Here is a 21,070-nt window from a genome sequence, read left to right as displayed (position 1 = left end):
TTGCATGAAAATATCTTTATCTAATTGAGTTTAAGAAAATATAAAGCATTCAACTTTGTAAAAGTAAAAAAGGCAAGAGTATGAGAGGGCCCATCTTTGGGCTCTGGATGAAAGTGCAGATTAAAGTACCCCAGAGCTCTTGACTCTAGCTGCATATGTATCAAAAGATGGCCTAGTCGGCCATCACTGGAAAGAGAGGCCCATTGGTCAGGCAAACTTTATATGCCCCAGTACAGGGGAACGCCAGGGCCAAAAAATGGGAATGGGTGGGTAGGGGAGTGGGGGGGGGTGTGGGGGACTTTTGGGATAGCATTGGAAATGTAATTGAGGAAAATACGTAATAAAACAAAAAGCTGCCTTTTGGATAATCACATTGTAAGTCAGTGGTCTGAGCAGGGATGGATAGGCAACTGCAATTTTGCTTCAGGTTAGGTCACAAAAAAAGCACTTCTTTTGGGCATGAGAAACTCAGAAAAGCTTTAGAAGCCAGGATTGTCAGTGGAATCAAATGTCAAGAAGACTACAGGCATGCTGATGTGAGCGTCACATGTGCATCACGTGAGTGTCACATTGCGTCATGTGAGCAAGACTCCTTTTATCTCAGTTGCTTTAGTTCTGTTTATGACCTTGGTTACTGATTTTCCTTCTCTGTTTCACTTACCATTTCTTGTTTAGCTTATTTTTAAGTGTGTGTTTTGTGTGCTGGGGTTGTGAGTGCTGGAAATGAACTGGTGCTTGTATAGTTGAGCCATTTTTTTCCAGCCCTTCCTCCTTTTTTTTTTTTTTTTTTTTTGTATTTTGTATTTTGTTATAATAATGGTTTAGTTAGTTCTGTTGGACTGACAAAACACTATGGATAATCAAATTATGAACAGTAAGGGTTTAAACTAGGTATGGTGGCACACAACTTTAATCTCGAGATTTAGGATACAGAGGCAGGAAGATAATTACAAATCTAGGCCAGCCAGGACTATGTGGAAAAAAACCACAACAAAACAACCAATGAATTGGTTTTCACAATGAAAACCAATATGGAAGCCCCTTTTTAAAAATTAAATCTAGAGCTGGAGAAATGGCACAGCTATTAAAGGCCCTTGCTACCAAATCGGACAGCTTGAATTTGATCCCTGAGACTCAAATGGTAGGAGAGAACCAACTCCCACAGGTTGGCATCTTACCTTACACACAAGCTGCAGCTGTAACTAAACATTTAAACAATTGCATAATAACAAATGTAATTGCTTGTATGTAAGGTAAGATGCCAACCTGTGGTAGCAAGGGCCTTTAATAGTTGTGCCATTTCTCCAGCTCTAGATTTAATCTTTAAAAAGGGGCATCCATATTGGTTTTCATTGTGAATTGACTAATTTATGGTCCATTTTCTATGTGCCTTCAACAGCATTTGTACGTGGTTTAGTGCTCTCTTGGTAATAGTCTCTTCTGAGTGGAGGGAGACAGAATGAGAGGACTCTTAGTTGCTCTTGCTGTGACGGCTGAAGATTTTGAACTTTTCTTTTCTGTGTTTCTTGACCATTCGAACTTTGTTCAATTTACTTGCTCACTAACTGGTTAAATTATATATTCTTTTGTTTGTAGTTTTTGAGCTCTTCTTATACTCTGTGTGTTGCCCTCTCTCAGATGAAGAGCTGACATCCCCTCTGCCATTCTACAGGCTAGTCATTCATTCTGTCTTTGATTTGATGAAATCACAGGCCCAAGTTTTTACCATTACTTTCTAAGCAAACAGGACCTAGTCAGAAAATCCTTGCCTGCACCTATATCTTGGAGTTTCCCTAATTTCAAAGTTTCATATTCTTTATTAAGGCCTTTGATCCACTCCAAATTGATTTTTTTCAGAGTGAGAGGGATCTAGTTGATGTCTATGAGTAGATATCTTGTTTTCCTAGACCTATTTGTAGATAGCTTTTTAAATTTCAGTGTATGTTTCTGACTCCTTTGTACAGAGTGAGATGGCTGTAGCTGTGTGTGGGTTTATTGATAGTTCCCATTATAATCCCATTTTCCATGTTATTCTTTGTGCCAGTAGCATGCTCTTTTGTTTCTGTGTTTTTTTCGTAAAATAGGTACTGTGGATATCTGACATTTTCTTTTGACTTGGGATGGCCTTGGCTACTCGGGGCCTTTTGGGGTTTCATATGAATTTAGGATTTGTTTCCCCATTTCTGTGAAGAATGTTATTAGAACTTCTATGGGAATCGCTCTGAATCTGTACATTACTTTTGCTAGTATGCTCTTGTAACAATATTAATTCTCTACAAGTATGAAAAGTATGTCTTCTAATGTCTTTTTTAATTTCTTCTGTGTTTTGCAATCTTCATAGTAGAAATTTCCCCCACCCCCTTGGGCTAGTTTTAAAACACACACACACACACACACACACACACACACACACACACACACACACGCACACACACACTTCTTCTCTTTGAGCCTATTGAGAATGAATTGCTTTGTGATTCCTTTCTCAGCAAGTCCATTCCTGGGGTCTGTGTTCATTTTGTTTCTTTTCTGTTGTGATAAAACAATGTATGTCATGATGAATGTATGCCACAGTCTGTCCCAGATGCAGTGTCCACCATTTTTTTTGTATTGTCCCTTTCTCTCTGCTATTTCTGTAGAGAAGGAGCCAGCCATCAAGCTCTGACTAACTTCATCTACTTGCACCCTGATTGTTGACTGTGATTTTTGTCTCCCTCAACCAAAAAACTTATATAGTACTAAGTAAGCTAAAACACAAAAACACAAAAAACAATTATATACACAAATTGGCTTCCAGCTGGTAAAGCAATGTGCATGAAAAGACAGATGCATCCATTGTTAACAGTTCTTAAGAGGTAGTTTGTATTTCTTCTTGTTTTTTCTGTATCATTAAAAATTGTTCACTGATACTTTATTTGTTTAGAATGCCTTCCAACTAAAACCTGACATTGCCAGTGTGATCCAGGGGCTAGAGATGTCTAGGTGTGAATCTTGAGTACATCTCGACAGAACCCCAGCTCTAATCCAGTAAGTAGGAACCCGGTTGAGTTAATTTCCTGGCCTCTCTGATGGTGCCAGACCGCTGCTGGTTGTCAATTTCACACATACAATTTCTCTCTATTCAGAGCTGACAGTTTGGATTCCCTTTCCATTGTGAGGGCTGTTCTGGTTTCTGGCTTCCCCGGGCTTCCATTTGGTAACCTTTGCCCTCTTATTTGGTACAAGCCAAAATGGCATCTTTGGAAAACTAATGTACCAGAGAAAATGGTAGCATGAAGCCATGTAACTGGCTGTTCTCCCTTTCTGTCTGCGAAGGGTGTTATTAGAACTCATTTTAGAGAATTTCAAACCCATTCAGAGTATCATGGCTTTAAATTTCTCTAACGGAAGCAAAGCTTTTGATGTGTGGGTTTTAGAAGCCTGCCTGGCTTCTTTAGAGTTCAAATTTTTATACACTGGAACAATTGATCAAAGACCCTGTTTTGAGACAGAGGGAAAAGGCAATTTACTTTACCTACGGTTGTTTTGTGATCTTCATGTTATTATTATTATTATACTTTTTATTCCTGAGCCCTCTTTCTGTTTGAAGATCTACTTTCCCACTCACATTCACTGGCCTCATCTTCTTTTTGATCAGCCTGAGAAACCATCTGGAAACAATTGAGAGTGACGTCACAAATCCAGCATTATGACTTTAGATGTAGTCTAAAAGAGTAAGAGAAGGAACAAATGAAAGAGCCAGGAAGGTTGATTTAACCGTTAAGCCCAAATATCAAATTACCAGTGGGCATAGAAGTAAGTATGATTTACCTTGGATCTGCCTTAGTAAATACGCTGACCCTCATTGCTACTAGTTAGAGCAAAAAGAGCAAACGGTCATCCAGGGATAAGGCTGATCACTGATGCCAAAGCTTAAAAGGCTTTGAAGCATTGGGTCTGGCAGAATGTCCTGAAGCTAAACACGGAAGACTATGAAGTCTTAAACCAGGGCTAAAGGGCATAGGCAAGGACAATAGACTTGGAATTTGGAAGAATTCATCTCTGCTGAAGAATTCCCAGAGCACTCATGAAAACAGCAGGTTGCCTAACTCACCAGAGAACACTAAACCCAAAGTAAACCCTCCATTGGCGCGCAAGCAAGTGATTAGAGGAGGGTGTCTCAGCCGTGAGGGCAAGAGCCTAGAATCTCCATGTGAGGGACCCTGAAATTAACGTTAACTCAGAGAGTGATTTCTTCTTGCTTCTAGAAACAATTTGCTCTGACAGCTATCTCATTCAGGAGTGAAACGTATGTTTTTGGCTGGAACAGTCCATCTCCTGCCTCTGGATTTCAGCTGGAAGCTAAGGGAGCTACACAAGTCCAGGGAGTTCTTCAGCTCTGGCAGAGCCGTAAGGACTTTCCTGTGGAGAAATCACAGAGCAGCAACTGCACGTTTCCCCCTGCTCTTTAAATAAGCCGTCCTCCATTTTCTGGGATCGTTCCCAAATACAATATACTATAATTGTATATCTTTTTTTCCTGCAAAGGTAATTCATTTTAAAATTCCTTGAATGCTCCTTAATTTTAATATCTTTTCAAATACCTTTCTACCAATAAATTCAGTCATTCATTTAAAATATTATTATGGGATTACGTTTTGTGATTTTAGCCTGGAAAATATGGTCAATATACTACTAGTTCATGACCTTCATTTGGCCACCCAGTTGTGTCCTGAGAAGCGTCCCTCTGGAGAAACTACTTTAATTGGTCACCACTGAATTCAAGTGTGCTATTGACATTACTCTTATCTGATACAAAGTAAACATTTTCAGCCCTTGATTTTCTGTTGTCTCTATTTAACTATAATATACACTAAATGGGACAATAAAGGTCCCCCTTTTTTTTTCCAGGAAAAAAAAATCAAGAGTGATCAAGGGCTGAGGCAGTGTCTCAATGAGTACAGACCTTGCTGCACAAGCGTGAGGACACGGGTTAGGATTCTCAGCATGTAATTAAGGAAAGAAAGATGGAGGAGAGAGAGAGACAGGGAGACAGGGACGATACAGTATATAATCTCATCACTGGGAAGACAGAGAGAAGAGAGTCCCTAGGGCTTGCTGGCCAGGCTAGCCAACTTGCTGTGCTTCAGGTTCAGTGAGAAGCTCTTTCTAATTTAAGGCAGAGAACAATTGAAGACCCACAGCATTGGTCTCAGTTCTATGCACACACACACATGCACACAAAAGTGGTCATATGGATGGAGAAATAGCCTTCAGAGGGAGCACATACATAACCGACTTCTATTGCCGTCAATCTCATGAGAGAATTTTGAAAAAAAAAAAAATGTAGGGAAGACAGACACATGCCATGTGTACTTTCTATTCCAGAACTAGAAAGTACAATCTTGTGAGCTTGGCCCAGCCTTCCATAATCTTAACACAGTATACCTTACTCACTAACACTTGCCAGTCTTTAGACTATAGAATGCACTTCCCTATCTGGGCTTAGAGAAAAACAATGTTACTTGGCTTGATACATTTGAAGAAAGATGTATACTATTTTATTTACATGGATTGATTTCATATTTTTATTGAGTGTCATGATAGCTTTATACAGAAGATGTTCCTAGTTTACAAACTTTGTACTTGGGGGTTGATAAAGACTCATAATCTGTTGAAACAACAGTTGGGGTGTGGGAGGGCAGGGGGAATGGGCCAAGTGGGTGTTCCCAACATCCACCAGCAGAGCAAAATGCTTGAGAATCATTGGGTACACTCGTACATTTCTGGCTTCAGTGTTCTTCATTATGTATAAAATGATGTAATTTAAAAAAAAAAACCCTTATGTTTCTGAATTTGTAAAGTGAGATTATTTTAAAAAATAAATATACTTAGGTAATGCATTCTATTTAGCACGTGGAGAAAGAGAGGAGGTTTGGATAAACAGGAAGAGCTATTTGTGCTCATGGGGAAATAAAATCTTAGCTCATCCCAAACTTAAACAAATAAACCAGCAGAGAAACAGGTAGAGAGTCTGGAGCCCCACTCTCCCTCCTCTCCCCCAAGCCCACTCCTCTCCCTTCCTTCTCCTCACCTCTGGAGCAAACCACCTGCTGTGGCTCCCACTCCTTCTCTGTTCTCATTCTCAGGGAACTAAGCAGATCCTGGTGGTACACCCTCCTGTCTTCCATCCTGTAGACTCCTTCTACCTTGTCTCCATCCCTAAGTGTCAGCTCCCAATACCAAGACAATCACTCAACCCAGAGCATCCAGAAGCCATACCTAGCAGGATCTAAGAAGCATTTCCCACCAGATGACCCACTGGCACCACATGCTCCTAAGCACCCCAAAAGGCAACAGAAACTAAGGGAACAAAACAACCACCCAACAAAGACAAGACCAGATTTTAGCATCTAGAATTACAATCACCACAAACTCAGATGCCTAGCCACCAGTGTAAAAATACAATCAAAGAAGCCAGGACAACATGTCTCCATTAAAGCCCTGCAACCCTATCACAGCAGGAACTGAGAAAGGCAAAGATAGCGGAAGTACGAGACAAGGATTTCAAAATAATCTTTATGAATATGTTAGGGGTCCATAATGAAGAAATGAATTAATCCATTAAAGAAATCTATGAAAAGACAAACAGGGACTCAGCAGAACTTAGGAGATTAGTCTGAACAGGTTAGCGGGTGCGCCAGAGAACCGGACAGCTTCTGGGACTGGCAGAAGCACAGAGCCGCTGAGGCAGCAGCCTGGGCGGGCCGCAGACAACCGGCCACCATCCGGACCAGAGGACAGGTGTCAGCCTGGCTTGGGAGACGGCCTCAGCCTCAGGAGCAGCGGTCACCATCTTGTTTCCAGGACTCCCTGGAACTTAGGATTTTAGTCTGCACAGGTGAGAGTCTGCACCACAGAAGCTGACAGCTTCTGGGAACTGCCAAAGCAACACAGCTTCTGAGAGAGGCCCTGTTTTGGGCCTTCTTCTTCGACCAGGAAGAGGTCCAAAAACAAGATATCTGCGCACCTTCCCTGTAAGAGAGCTTGCCAGCAGAGAGTGCTCTGAGCACTGAAACTCAGAGGAGAGAATCTGTCTCCCAGGTCTGCTGAGAGACGGTAACAGAATCACCAGAAGAACAATCTCTAAACAGAGTCAACTATAACTACTAACTCCAGAGATTACCAGATGGCGAAAGGTAAACGTAGGAATCCTACTAACAGGAACCAAGACCACTCACCATCATCAGAACCCAGCACTCCCACTTCGCCCAGTCCAGGGCACCCCAACACACCCGAAAACCTAGACCTAGATTTAAAAGCATATCTCATGATGATGGTAGAGGACATCAAGAAGGACTTTAATAAATCACTTAAAGAAATACAGGAGAACACTGCTAAAGAGTTACAAGTCCTTAAAGAAAAACAGGAAAACACAATCAAACAGGTAGAAGTCCTTACAGAAAAAGAGGAAAAAACATACAAACAGGTGATGGAAATGAACAAAACCATACTAAACCTAAAAAGGGAAGTAGAAACAATAAAGAAAACTCAAAGTGAGGCAACACTGGAGATAGAAACCCTAGAAAAGAAATCTGGAACCATAGATTTGAGCATCAGCAACAGAATACAAGAGATGGAAGAGAGAATCTCAGGTGCAGAAGATTCCATAGAGAACATCGGCACAACAATCAAAGAAAATGGAAAATGCAAAAAGATCCTAACTCAAAATATCCAGGAAATCCAGGACACAAGGAGAAGACCAAATCTACGGATAATAGGAGTGGATGAGAATGAAGATTTTCAACTCAAAGGACCAGCAAACATCTTCAACAAAATTATTGAAGAAAACTTCCCAAATATAAAGAAAGAGATACCTATGAACATACAAGAAGCCTACAGAACTCCAAATAGACTGGACCAGAAAAGAAATTCCTCCCGACACATAATAATCAGAACAACAAATGCACTAAATAAAGATAGAATACTAAAAGCGGTAAGGGAAAAAGGTCAAGTAACATACAAAGGCAAGCCTATCAGAATTACACCAGATTTTTCACCAGAGACTATGAAAGCCAGAAGAGCCTGGACAGATGCTATACAGACACTAAGAGAACACAAATTCCAGCCCAGGCTACTATACCCAGCCAAACTCTCAATTACCATAGATGGAGAAACCAAAGTATTCCACGACAAAACCAAATTCTCACATTATCTCTCCACGAATCCAGCCCTTCAAAGGTTAATAACAGAAAAAAACCAATACAAGAACGGGAACAATGCCCTAGAAAAAACAAGAAGGTAATCCCTCAACAAACCTAAAAGAAGACAGCCACAAGAACAGAATGCCAACTTTAACAACAAAAATAACAGGAAGCAACAATTACTTTTCCTTAATATCTCTTAACATCAATGGTCTCAACTCCCCAATAAAAAGACATAGACTAACAAACTGGCTACACAAACAAGACCCAACATTTTGCTGTTTACAGGAGACACATCTCAGAGAAAAAGATAGACACTACCTCAGAATAAAAGGCTGGAAAACAATTTTCCAAGCAAATGGTATGAAGAAACAAGCTGGAGTAGCCATCCTAATATCTGATAAGATTGACTTCCAACCCAAAGTCATCAAAAAAGACAAGGAGGGGCACTTTGTTCTCATCAAAGGTAAAATCCTCCAAGAGGAACTCTCAATTCTGAATATCTATGCGCCAAATACAAGGGCAGCCACATTCATTAAAGAAACTTTAGTAAAGCTCAAAGCACACATTGCACCTCACACAATAATAGTGGGAGACTTCAACACACCACTTTCACCAATGGACAGATCATGGAAACAGAAACTAAACAGGGACACACTGAAACTAACAGAAGTGATGAAACAAATGGATCTGACAGATATCTACAGAACATTTTATCCTAAAACAAAAGGATATACCTTCTTCTCAGCACCTCATGGTACCTTCTCCAAAATTGACCACATAATAGGTCACAAAACAGGCCTCAACAGATTCAAAAATATTGAAATTGTCCCATGTATCCTATCAGATCACCATGCACTAAGGCTGATCTTCAATAACAAAAAAAATAACAGAAAGCCAACACTCACGTGGAAACTGAACAACACTCTTCTCAATGATACCTTGGTCAAGGAAGAAATAAAGAAAGAAATTAAAGACTTTTTAGAGTTTAATGAAAATGAAGCCACAACGTACCCAAACCTTTGGGACACAATGAAAGCATTTCTAAGAGGGAAACTCATAGCTCTGAGTGCCTCCAAGAAGAAACGGGAGACAGCACATACTAGCAGCTTGACAACACATCTAAAAGCCCTAGAAAAAAAGGAAGCAAATTCACCCAAGAGGAGTAGACGGCAGGAAATAATCAAACTCAGGGGTGAAATCAACCAAGTGGAAACAAGAAGAACTATTCAAAGAATTAACCAAACGAGGAGTTGGTTCTTTGAGAAAATCAACAAGATAGATAAACCCTTAGCTAGACTCACTAGAGGGCACAGGGACAAAATCCTAATTAACAAAATCAGAAATGAAAAGGGAGACATAACAACAGATCCTGAAGAAATCCAAAACACCATCAGATCCTTCTACAAAAGGCTATACTCAACAAAACTGGAAAACCTGGACGAAATGGACAAATTTCTGGACAGATACCAGGTACCAAAGTTGAATCAGGATCAAGTTGACCTTCTAAACAGTCCCATATCTTCTAAAGAAATAGAAGCAGTTATAAATAGTCTCCCAGCCAAAAAAAGCCCAGGACCAGACGGGTTTAGTGCAGAGTTCTATCAGACCTTCAAAGAAGATCTAATTCCAGTTCTGCACAAACTTTTTCACAAGATAGAAGTAGAAAGTACTCTACCCAACTTATTTTATGAAGCCACTATTACTCTGATACCTAAACCACAGAAAGATCCAACAAAGATAGAGAACTTCAGACCAATTTCTCCTATGAATATCGATGCAAAAATCCTCAATAAAATTCTCACTAACCGAATCCAAGAACACATTAAAGCAATCATCCATCCTGACCAAGTAGGTTTTATTCCAGGAATGCAGGGATGGTTTAATATACGAAAATCCATCAATGTAATCCACTATATAAACAAACTCAAAGACAAAAACCACATGATCATCTCGTTGCATGCAGAAAAAGCATTTGACAAGATCCAACACCCATTCATGATAAAAGTTCTGGAAAGATCAGGAATTCAAGGCCCATACCTAAACATGATAAAAGCAATCTACAGCAAACCAGTAGCCAACATCAAAGTAAATGGAGAGAAGCTGGAAGCAATCCCACTAAAATCAGGGACTAGACAAGGCTGCCCACTTTCTCCCTACCTTTTCAACATAGTACTTGAAGTATTAGCCAGAGCAATTCGACAACAAAAGGAGATCAAGGGGATACAAATTGGAAAGGAGGAAGTCAAAATATCACTTTTTGCAGATGATATGATAGTATATATAAGTGACCCTAAAAATTCCACCAGAGAACTCCTAAACCTGATAAACAGCTTCGGTGAAGTAGCTGGATATAAAATTAACTCAAACAAGTCAATGGCCTTTCTCTACACAAAGAATAAACAGGCTGAGAAAGAAATTAGGGAAACAACACCCTTCTCAATAGTCACAAATAACATAAAATATCTCGGCGTGACTCTAACTAAGGAAGTGAAAGATCTGTATGATAAAAACTTCAAGTCTCTGAAGAAAGAAATTAAAGAAGATCTCAGAAGATGGAAAGATCTCCCATGCTCATGGATTGGCAGGATCAATATTGTAAAAATGGCTATCTTGCCAAAAGCAATCTACAGATTCAATGCAATCCCCATCAAAATTCCAACTCAATTCTTCAACGAATTAGAAGGAGCAATTTGCAAATTCATCTGGAATAACAAAAAACCTAGGATAGCAAAAACTCTTCTCAAGGATAAAAGAACCTCTGGTGGAATCACCATGCCTGACCTAAAGCTTTACTACAGAGCAATTGTGGTAAAAACTGCATGGTACTGGTATAGAGACAGACAAGTAGACCAATGGAATAGAGTTGAAGACCCAGAAATGAACCCACACACCTATGGTCACTTGATCTTCGACAAGGGAGCTAAAACCATCCAGTGGAAGAAAGACAGCATTTTCAACAAATGGTGCTGGCACAACTGGTTGTTATCATGTAGAAGAATGCGAATCGATCCATACTTATCTCCTTGTACTAAGGTCAAATCTAAATGGATCAAAGAACTTCACATAAAACCAGAGACACTGAAACTTATAGAGGAGAAAGTGGGGAAAAGCCTTGAAGATATGGGCACAGGGGAAAAATTCCTGAACAGAACAGCAATGGCTTGTGCTGTAAGATCGAGAATTGACAAATGGGACCTAATGAAACTCCAAAGTTTCTGCAAGGCAAAAGACACCGTCAATAAGACAAAGAGACCACCAACAGATTGGGAAAGGATCTTTACCTATCCTAAATCAGATAGGGGACTAATATCCAACATATATAAAGAACTCAAGAAGGTGGACTTCAGAAAATCAAACAACCCCTTTAAAAAATGGGGCTCAGAACTGAACAAAGAATTCTCACCTGAGGAATACCGAATGGCAGAGAAGCACCTGAAAAAATGTTCAACATCCTTAATCATCAGGGAAATGCAAATCAAAACAACCCTGAGATTCCACCTCACACCAGTCAGAATGGCTAAGATCAAAAATTCAGGTGACAGCAGATGCTGGCGAGGATGTGGAGAAAGAGGAACACTCCTCCATTGTTGGTGGGATTGCAGGCTTGTACAACCACTCTGGAAATCCGTCTGGCGGTTCCTCAGAAAATTGGACATAGTACTACCGGAGGATCCAGCAATACCTCTCCTGGGCATATATCCAGAAGATGCCCCAACTGGTAAGAAGGACACATGCTCCACTATGTTCATAGCAGCCTTATTTATAATAGCCAGAAGCTGGAAAGAACCCAGATGCCCCTCAACAGAGGAATGGATACAGAAAATGTGGTACATCTACACAATGGAGTACTACTCAGCTATTAAAAAGAATGAATTTATGAAATTCCTAGCCAAATGGATGGACCTGGAGGGCATCATCCTGAGTGAGGTAACACATTCACAAAGGAACTCACACAATATGTACTCACTGATAAGTGGATATTAGCCCAAAACCTAGGATACCCAAGATATAAGATACAATTTCCTAAACACATGAAACTCAAGAAAAATGAAGACTGAAGTGTGGACACTATGCCCCTCCTTAGAAGTGGGAACAAAACACCCTTGGAAAAAAAAAAAAAAAAAAAGAAAAGACAAACAGGGGAATGAAATGAAGAAAACAGTTTAAAATATGAAAGTAGAGATAAAATCAATAAAGAAATCACCATCATCTTAAATGGAGGGATTCTCAGAGCAATTTCATTAAAATCGTAAACAACACAAGGTTGTCCACTCTCTCCATATCTACTTGACATAGTATTTGAAGTTCTTTCTAGGTCAGTAAAACAACTGAAGAGATCAAGGGGATACAAATAGGAAAGAAAGAAATAAAAATATCCTTGTTTGTAGATTATATGATAGTATATATAAGGGATCCTAGAAATTCTACCTGGAAAGTCTTACAGCTGATAAATCCTGTCAACAAAATAGCTGGAGACAAAATTAACTCACAAAAAATCAGCCCTCCTATGTACAAATGACAAATAAACTGAGAAAGAAATCAGGAAAACAATACTTTTAATGATACCTTAAAATGTATAATAAATATATCTTGAGGTAATTCTAACAAAACAAGTGAAAGACTCGTGTGATAAAAACTTGATGAAACTGAAGAAAGAAATTGAGGAAGATATCAGAAGATGGAAAGATCTCCCATGCTCATGGGTCAACAGTATTAACATAGGAAAAATGTCATCCTACCAAAATTAATCTACAGAGTCAAAGCAATTCCCTTAAAATCCCAACACAATTCTTCACAGACACTGAAAAGAATTTTCAGCTTTATTCAGAATCACACACACACACACACACACACACACACACACACACACACACACAAAACAGGATAGGAAAAAACAACACAAAATAATAGAAGATCAGACCCATATTTTACCATCCCTGATCTCAAATTGTAATTCAGAGCTATAGTAATAAAAAGAACATGATATTGGCACAAAAATTGACATATTGATCAATGGAATCAAATTAAAAACCCAGATATAAATCCACGTAACTATGGACACTTGATTTTAAATATAGAAGCTATGAATACACTAGCTAGACAAAATACAGCATCTTCAACAAATGATATTCATCAAACTATATGGCTGCTTGTAGAAGAATGTAAATAGATCCAAATGAATTACTTTGCACAAAACTCAAGTCCAAATGGATCAAAGACCTCAACATAAATCCGGATACACTGAACCTGGTAGAATAAAGAATATCCTTGAACTCTTCAGCCCAGGTAAAGACTTTCTGAAGAGAACACCATTAGCACAGACACTCAGATTAACAATTAATAAAAGAGACCTCATGAAGCCAAAAAGCTTCTGAACAGCAAAGGGCTCCATCATTTGGAAAATGTGGCAGCCTACTGAGTGGGAAGTTTTTATTTTTTTAATCAAGTATGCATCTGATAGCGGGCTAATTTCCAAACTATGTAAAGAATTAAAAAAAAACCCAAATGTTAAGAAAATAAATAACCCAATTAAAACACGAGTTACTGACAAGTCATTTTCAAAATTAAATTATTTATTTATTTACATTATAAATGTTGCTCCCCTTGCTGGTCTCCCCTCTATGAGTTCTTCACTGCATCCTCCTCCCCTTTGCTTCTGAGAGGGTGTTCCCCCACCAACCCAATCACCCCCACCTCATGCCCACCAGCATCCCCATTGCCCCGGCACATCAAGTTTTTACAGAATTAAGTGCATCCTCATCCACTGAGACCAGACAAGGCAATCCTCTGCTATAGATGTGCTGGGGCTACACACCAGCCTGTGTATGCTCTTTGGTTGGTGGCTCTGTCCCTGAGAACTCTGAGTGATCCAGTTAGTTCATATTGATGTTCTTCCTATGGGGTTGCATCCCCTTCAGCTCCCTCAGTCCTTCCTTTCAACTCTTCCATACGGTCCCTGACCTCAGACCAATTGGTGGCTCTGAGTATTTGCATCTGTCTCGGTTAGCTGTTGGTAGAGCCTCTCCGAGAAATGGAATATTTTTAAAAGAGGAAATTCAATAGCTGAGAAATAAATGTTCAACGACCTTAGCTATTGGGGGTACTGTGAATCAAAATTACTTTGTAATTTCATCTTATACCTGTCAGAATGACTAAGATTAATAACATAAGTGACAGCTCATACTGGAATAAGGGGAACACCCATCCATTGCTGAAGTCCTTTGCTTATATGTTATGGCTTCCGGCTTTGTGTTTTTATGGGATCCGTGTGTATGTGAACATGTGTGTCCATATAAGTGTCTTGTGCTTTTCTTTATTTTGTTTACCTGTATGGTTGTTTTGTCCTATTCTAACTTGCTTGTTTTCCTCTTATCTTATTGTAGGTTATTTTACTTTATTACCATTCCTCTGATGCCTATTTTGTTGTTGCTGTTTTTTTTTTTTTCCCTTTGGTTTTTGGATTTTAGTTTTTTGAGACAGGGTTTCTCTGTGTAGTCCTGGCTGTCCTGGAACTCACTCTGTAGACCAGGCTGGCCTTAAACTCAGAAATCTGACTGCCTCTGCCTCCCAAGTGCTACCACCACTGCCCAGCCTATGTTTGTTTTTTAAAGATTTATTTTATGTGAGTACCCTGTTGTCTTCAGACACATGAGAGGGCATCAGATCCCATTACAGATGGTTTCACGACATCATGTAGTTGCTGGGAATTGAATATAGGAACTCTGGGAAAGCAATGAGTATTCTTAACTGTAGAGCTACCTCTCCAGCCCACTGTGTTTGTTTTTAAATGAGAGACAAAAAGGGTGTGACTCTGGGAGCAGAAATGATGAGAAACTGGGAGAAGGGAAGGAGAAACACAATATTTTGTATGAAAAAAACCCACATTTTTAATTAATTAAGGATTATTAACGTTTAAATTTCTTCTAAATTAATGCATCTGAATATGGTATACTAATTCAATGAAGATTAGTTAGAGGGATATACACTAAGAATTTAAAGTGTTGGTTCTAAGTTTTTAAGTTTTAACAATTTGTTAAGCAATTTATCCCATTGGGCTCTCAGTTAATCAAACACCATGACCAAAAGGAATTTAGGGGAGGAAAGGATTTATTTTGCTGATATATTTCATCCCACCCCTAAGGGAAGTCAGGATAGGAACTCAAGTAGGAACTCAAAGGCAGAAGCCATGGAGGAATGGTGCTTGTTTATCCAAAACTTATGCTAAGCAAGGTTTCTTATATAGTCCAAGACACCTGCCCAGGGAGTATATATATATATATATATATATATATATATATATATATATATATACATACACACACACACATATATATATATCACATATATAACCTACATCAGTTAACAATCAAGAGAGCCCCCCACAGATATGCCCACAAGCTTGTGTGGCATGGCTAAGCTCTCAGTGTGACTCCCTTCTCAGATGACCATAACCTCTGTCCATCTGACAATTAAAGGTAAAGACAGAAATGAAAAATATGTCCTGCAAAAGATTTCTAAGTAAATGTTTATTCAAATGTTCTGACTGCTCTACTTTGGATCTGATTGCTCCCACAAAGTGTATGTCATGAAGCCTGGTCCTCAGCTTGGCACCGCTGGGATATGGTGGAACCTTTCTAGAGGTGGGCCTCATAAAGGGAAGTTAGGTCATTGAGAGTGTGCCATCGACAGGATATTGGGATCCCAACCCTTTCTGGTCTTTCCTTTTATCTCCCAGCTGCCATGATGTGAGCGGTCTTCTTTACTATGTGTTTCTACTACAATGTAGAGATCTGAATGCTTGGAGCCATGGGATCACAGTTCAAAAGTGTGGGCCCATGTGATCACAGAATGAAATGGTTTAAAATGTGAGTTAAAATTGTTCCTGTAGACACTTTTTTAAAAAATGAAAGGTTTCACTCACTATGTACCCCTGGCTGACTTGGAACTCACTGTGTAGATGACTGGACTCAACGGTCTTAAACTCACAGAGACCCACTTCACTATGTCTCCTGAGTATATCACAACACCCTTGTTTATCTCTAGTATTTTGTCACAGTAATGGAAATGTGGAAATTTTGGATACAATATCCAAAAGAGGAAAGCAACTCAAATGTCCATTAACATGGATAAAAAATAGCATATCCACACAATGAAATTTTAATTAGCCATAAAGGGAAGGGAGAACTGACACATGCTATAACTTTGCTGAAAGAGAGGGGGAAGACAGACACAAAAGGGTGAGCATTGAAGGATTCCATTTATATAAAATATCCAGAATAAGTAACTCCTTGGAGACAGAAAGTAGATTAGGAGTTGTAGTGAACTAGCTGAGAGGGAGGCAGGAGCGACTGCTAATGGATGTGGCTTTCTCTTGGGGTTGATGAAGACGCTCTAGAATTGATTGAAATGATGTTTACACAGCTCTGTGAATATACTAAACACTTTTTATGGTGCACATTTAAAATGGGAAATTACGTGGTCTGTAGACTGTATCTCAGTTCAGCAGCTATTTTGAAAGACACAGAGGGCAGAATTGTGACTCAGCTTCTAGGTGAGTCTCTGAAGAATTTGTCATAAAACAAACACATCTAAAAATGTCTATAAGTCAACAGTGACTCAGGGAATATATTTCTGGAATGTTCTGTTACAGACAAAATAAATTATTTAAGAAGGAATAATATGAAAGTAGAGTGTGGTGCCAAAAATTTGGTAATAGGGGGCAAATTAAACCTTTCCCTGTAAAAGTTAAGGAGCATAGAAACAGGCATTTATTAGATATTATTTATAACAGGTATTATTAAGGATGGGAAAAAATCTGTTTAAAGCATTCTGTATCATTCACACACATGTCACAGAGATTAGCACTAAGGTCTTTCTATCTGGGGAGACATTCTAATAGAGACCGAAAGCTTCAGGAGTGAAATTAAGAAACAATACATAGGTGTGCGTGGAGTTGGGATCCACACAGGCATGGATGGAGCTGGGACCCACACAGGAATGGATGGAGCTGGAATCCACTCAGGCATGGAGCTGGAATCCACGCAGTCATAGAGCTGGGATCTACACAGGCATGGATGAAGCTGGGATCCACACAGGCATGGATGAAGGTGGAATCCACACAGGTGTGCATGGAGCTGGGACCCACACAGGCATGGATGGAGCTGGGACCCACACAGGTGTGCATGGAGCTGGGATCCACACAGGTGTGCATGGAGCTGGGATCCACACAGGTGTGCATGGAGCTGGGATCCACACAGGTGTGCATGGAGCTGGGACCCACACAGGCATGGATGGAGCTGGGATCCACACAGGTGTGCATGGAGCTGGGATCCACACAGGCATGGATGGAGCTGGGATCCACACAGGTGTGCATGGAGCTGGGATCCACACAGGTGTGCATGGAGCTGGGACCCACACAGGTGTGCATGGAGCTGGGATCCACACAGGTGTGCATGGAGCTGGGATCCACACAGGCATGGATGGAGCTGGGATCCACACAGGCATGGATGGAGCTGGGATCCACACAGGCATGGATGGAGCTGGGATCCTGTGCAGAGGATTCAGACGCCATGAGCTTTGCTGTTTGTCCAACTCTTTTAGGCATGTTCTTCTCATAGTTTCTGGTAGAGTGTTAGTATGTCCAGAGCTAAGTCTCCACAGAGGTGCTTGCTTCAGACTGGAAGGGGAAGTTAGGTACAGTGGGCACAAAGGAAATGAGACTCTCAACAGAGAGACAAAAGTAGGCAAGTGTGCTGTTTGATCTCTTCTATTCTGGCAAAATACAAAAATACTATATTTAAAACTTTTATATTATGTGTACAGGTGTTTTTCTTGCTTGCATGTATGTGCACCAAATACATACCGTGCTTACAGAGACCAGAAGAAGGCATTGGATGATCTAGAACTGGAGTTCCAGGCTGCTGTAAGCCACATTATGGGTGCTAGGAATTGAACCCATGTCTTTTGGAATAGCCAGTTCTCTTAACCCCAAAGTCATCTTAAGATATAATTACATTACTCTCCCCCTTCATTTTTCTCCCTCCAGTTTCCCCCATATTCCTTCCTTCTAACCCTCCTCTGTCCTCCTATCCTGACTCTCAAACTTCTGCCATCTTTATTATCGCCCCCCCCCACACATATGTTCGCTAATGTAAAATTATCCTGCTGATTTCATCTTTGTTTTTTATGTGTCTACATTATTTCCTTTTTCTTTTTTTTGGGGGGGGGTGTACAATGAACTATATTGATGGCATTCAAGAGTGTAAGTTCCCTAGGCCCTTCTGTTATTATAGTTGGGGGGTGGCTGGGATGGTAACTGTGAAGAAGAAACTCAGTGCTGGGGACTAAGTTAGAACAGTAACTCCTGAGCAGCTGAGACCTCTCTCTTGCTCCTGTGTCTTTGCTGGAGTGGGTGGTTCAGGGTTTCTTACTCTTTGGAGGCCATGTGGGCCATGAGGTCCGTCACCCTGTTGCTGTACCTATAATCATAACAGGAAATGATCTTTCCAAAGTTGTCATTGAGAGCAATGCCACCACAACATCAAAGGCAGAGGAGTGGGGCTTACTGTTGAAGTCACAGGAGACAACCTGGTCCTAGGTGTAGTCCAGGATGCCCTTTAGTGGCTCCCAGATGATGGCTTTACCACCTTTTTGATGTCATCATACTTGGCAGGTTTCTCCAGGCAGCATGCCAGATCCACAACTGATACATTTCGGGTAGGAACAAGGAAGACCATGCTAGTGATCTTCCTGTTCTGCACTGGATGACCTTGCCCATAGCCTGGGCAACACCAGTGATGCAGGGATGATGTTTTGGGCAGCTCCATGACCATCACACCACAGCTTTCCAGAGGGGCTAGCCACAGTTTTCTGCATGGCTATGATGGCATGGACAGTGGTCATGAGTTCTTTCATGATGCCAAAGTTGTCATGGTTGATCTTGGCCAGGGGGCCTAAGCAGTTGGTGGTGTAGGAAGCATTGCTGCCAATCTTGAATGAGTTGTCATATTTCTTGTGGTTCACACCCATCACAATTATTTTGGCCCCACCCTTCAAATAGGTTCCAGCCTTCTCCATTGTGCTGAAGATTCCAGTAGACTCCATGACATACTCAGGACCCAGCATCAACCCATTTAATCATCAAGAAATGAGATTCCAATAACATCAAATGGGGTGTCTATGTTATTTCAAAGCTGGCAACTTTGTATTGATAAATTCAGGGCCTTGCTTGCATATATGCTTTGATGCATATTGGGAGAGGTTATTTCTGGAAAGATTCATTGTCAAGGGATGGGGTCCTGTGAGAATTTCCCCTTTTCTCTATTAACATGTCTGTTGATATTGTTGTTGTTCAGAACTTGTTTGGTATCCTGTCTTTTACTGCCCTTCTTTTGCAATAATGTCCAAAGTCATTGATGCAGGAGCTAGGAAGTAGATGTATCGACTGGGAATGGAGTTCCCATGATTCGACCTTTTTATTGTATCCAGCTACGGTTTTCTGTAATATTTTCCATTTGCTGTAAAGAGAAGCCTCTTTGCTGAGGATTAAAATTATACTTATCTGTAGGTGTAAGAAAGAGATTTAGAATATAGCTAGAAATTATGCTGCTGGTCTAGCAAAGAGGAGATAGTAGATTCTTTCCTACTATCTCACCTAATTAGCACAGAGTCCTTAGTTGGCTAGGTTTCTAGGACAAGGAAAGATTCCCCTCCTGTTGAGTGTGCCTCAAGTCCAGCTAGACCAATGTTATCACTACCAATGTATGAGCACCAGCTACTGTGTCTTTAGAGATATCCTACTTTGCTGGTCATTGTGGTTCATGAGCATCACAACTGGGTAGGACTGTTAATTGTTTCTCTCCCTTGACAGCTTGCTTAGTACTTTCTAATACTAGGCTAGATTGCAAGGAAGCTTTTGGATAAGGTCCAGCTCACATTGTCCTAAAACAATTTTAATCATTTTTAAGTACACAAGTCACTAGTAGTAAGCCACTAACAATGTTTTGTAGTTCCTCAAGTTTAAAAAAAAAATTAATCATCCCCAAAGGATACCTTGCACCCAGCAAGTTCCCAATCCCCTATATTCCTCAACCTCAGCCCTGGCAAGCTCGAGGCAGTCTTCTGTCTCCAAGAACCTCAGACCCAGATAGCCACAGCAGCATTGTGTACATGGTCTACCAAAAGGTGGAATCAACCTGCATGCCAATAAAATGTTGTATACCCATGAAGGGAATATTACTCAGCTGCAAAGACAAGGAGGTCCCAGTACACTCTGTAATACAATGAGCCCACTAAGCCATGAGTTATTGTATTTCTGACATTAGAAAGAGAGATGAGATGTTTCACACAAAGGTCCTCTGGTTCAACACTGGGAAGTTTCTTTTCTACTCCTGGCCATGCATGAGATCATCCATTTTACAGCATTTATGGTGTCAATTAAGTCCTTCTGACTTTCAAGTTTAGAAGTAATTTTCTCTTGCTACCTGTAGTAGCAGAGGAATCTTACCTGAAGAATTGCTTCAATTTGATTGGCTGTCCTGTGGCCATTTCTGTGAAATATTTACCATATTGAAATATTTACCATATTGAGGATGATCTTATACTTCTGATTCTTCTGCATCTACCTCCCAAGTGCTGGGGTTATAACATTACTGTTAAAGCAGTACCCAGTTTATATGGTACTGTAAACCAAACTCAAGCCCCAGTGTATACTGTTAACTAAGCAACATCTCTAGCTCTATTGGCATCTTTTTATGCTGATGCTTTTTATTCTACTAATCTCTCAGAGTAGTACATATATATCCATCATTATATCACCCATGCATACCTTTAAGTATATATACAGTCTATCTATACCATTGTATGTTTTCCATCTCATTCAACTC

At 40.2% G+C, this 21,070-nt stretch overlaps 1 long non-coding RNA gene and 1 pseudogene across 1 annotated transcript; both read right to left on the bottom strand.

Annotated features, from left to right (window-relative positions):
* Positions 1-2,075: 2,075 nt before the first annotated feature.
* Gm17644 (predicted gene, 17644) lies at positions 2,076-7,603 on the bottom strand. Its single transcript, NR_045297.1, has 3 exons — positions 6,074-7,603; positions 3,811-3,850; positions 2,076-3,705 (listed from the first exon to the last, which is right to left on the bottom strand). It is a non-coding gene; the product is annotated as a predicted gene, 17644 (long non-coding RNA).
* Positions 18,422-19,323, bottom strand: Gm6216 (predicted gene 6216; annotated as a pseudogene).

Source organism: Mus musculus, chromosome 1, assembly GCF_000001635.26.
Source record: "Mus musculus strain C57BL/6J chromosome 1, GRCm38.p6 C57BL/6J".
Classification (NCBI taxonomy): Eukaryota; Metazoa; Chordata; class Mammalia; order Rodentia; family Muridae; genus Mus; species Mus musculus.
The sequence above is the reverse complement of the archived record's forward strand: the minus strand, read 5'-3'. Positions and strand labels throughout refer to the sequence as shown.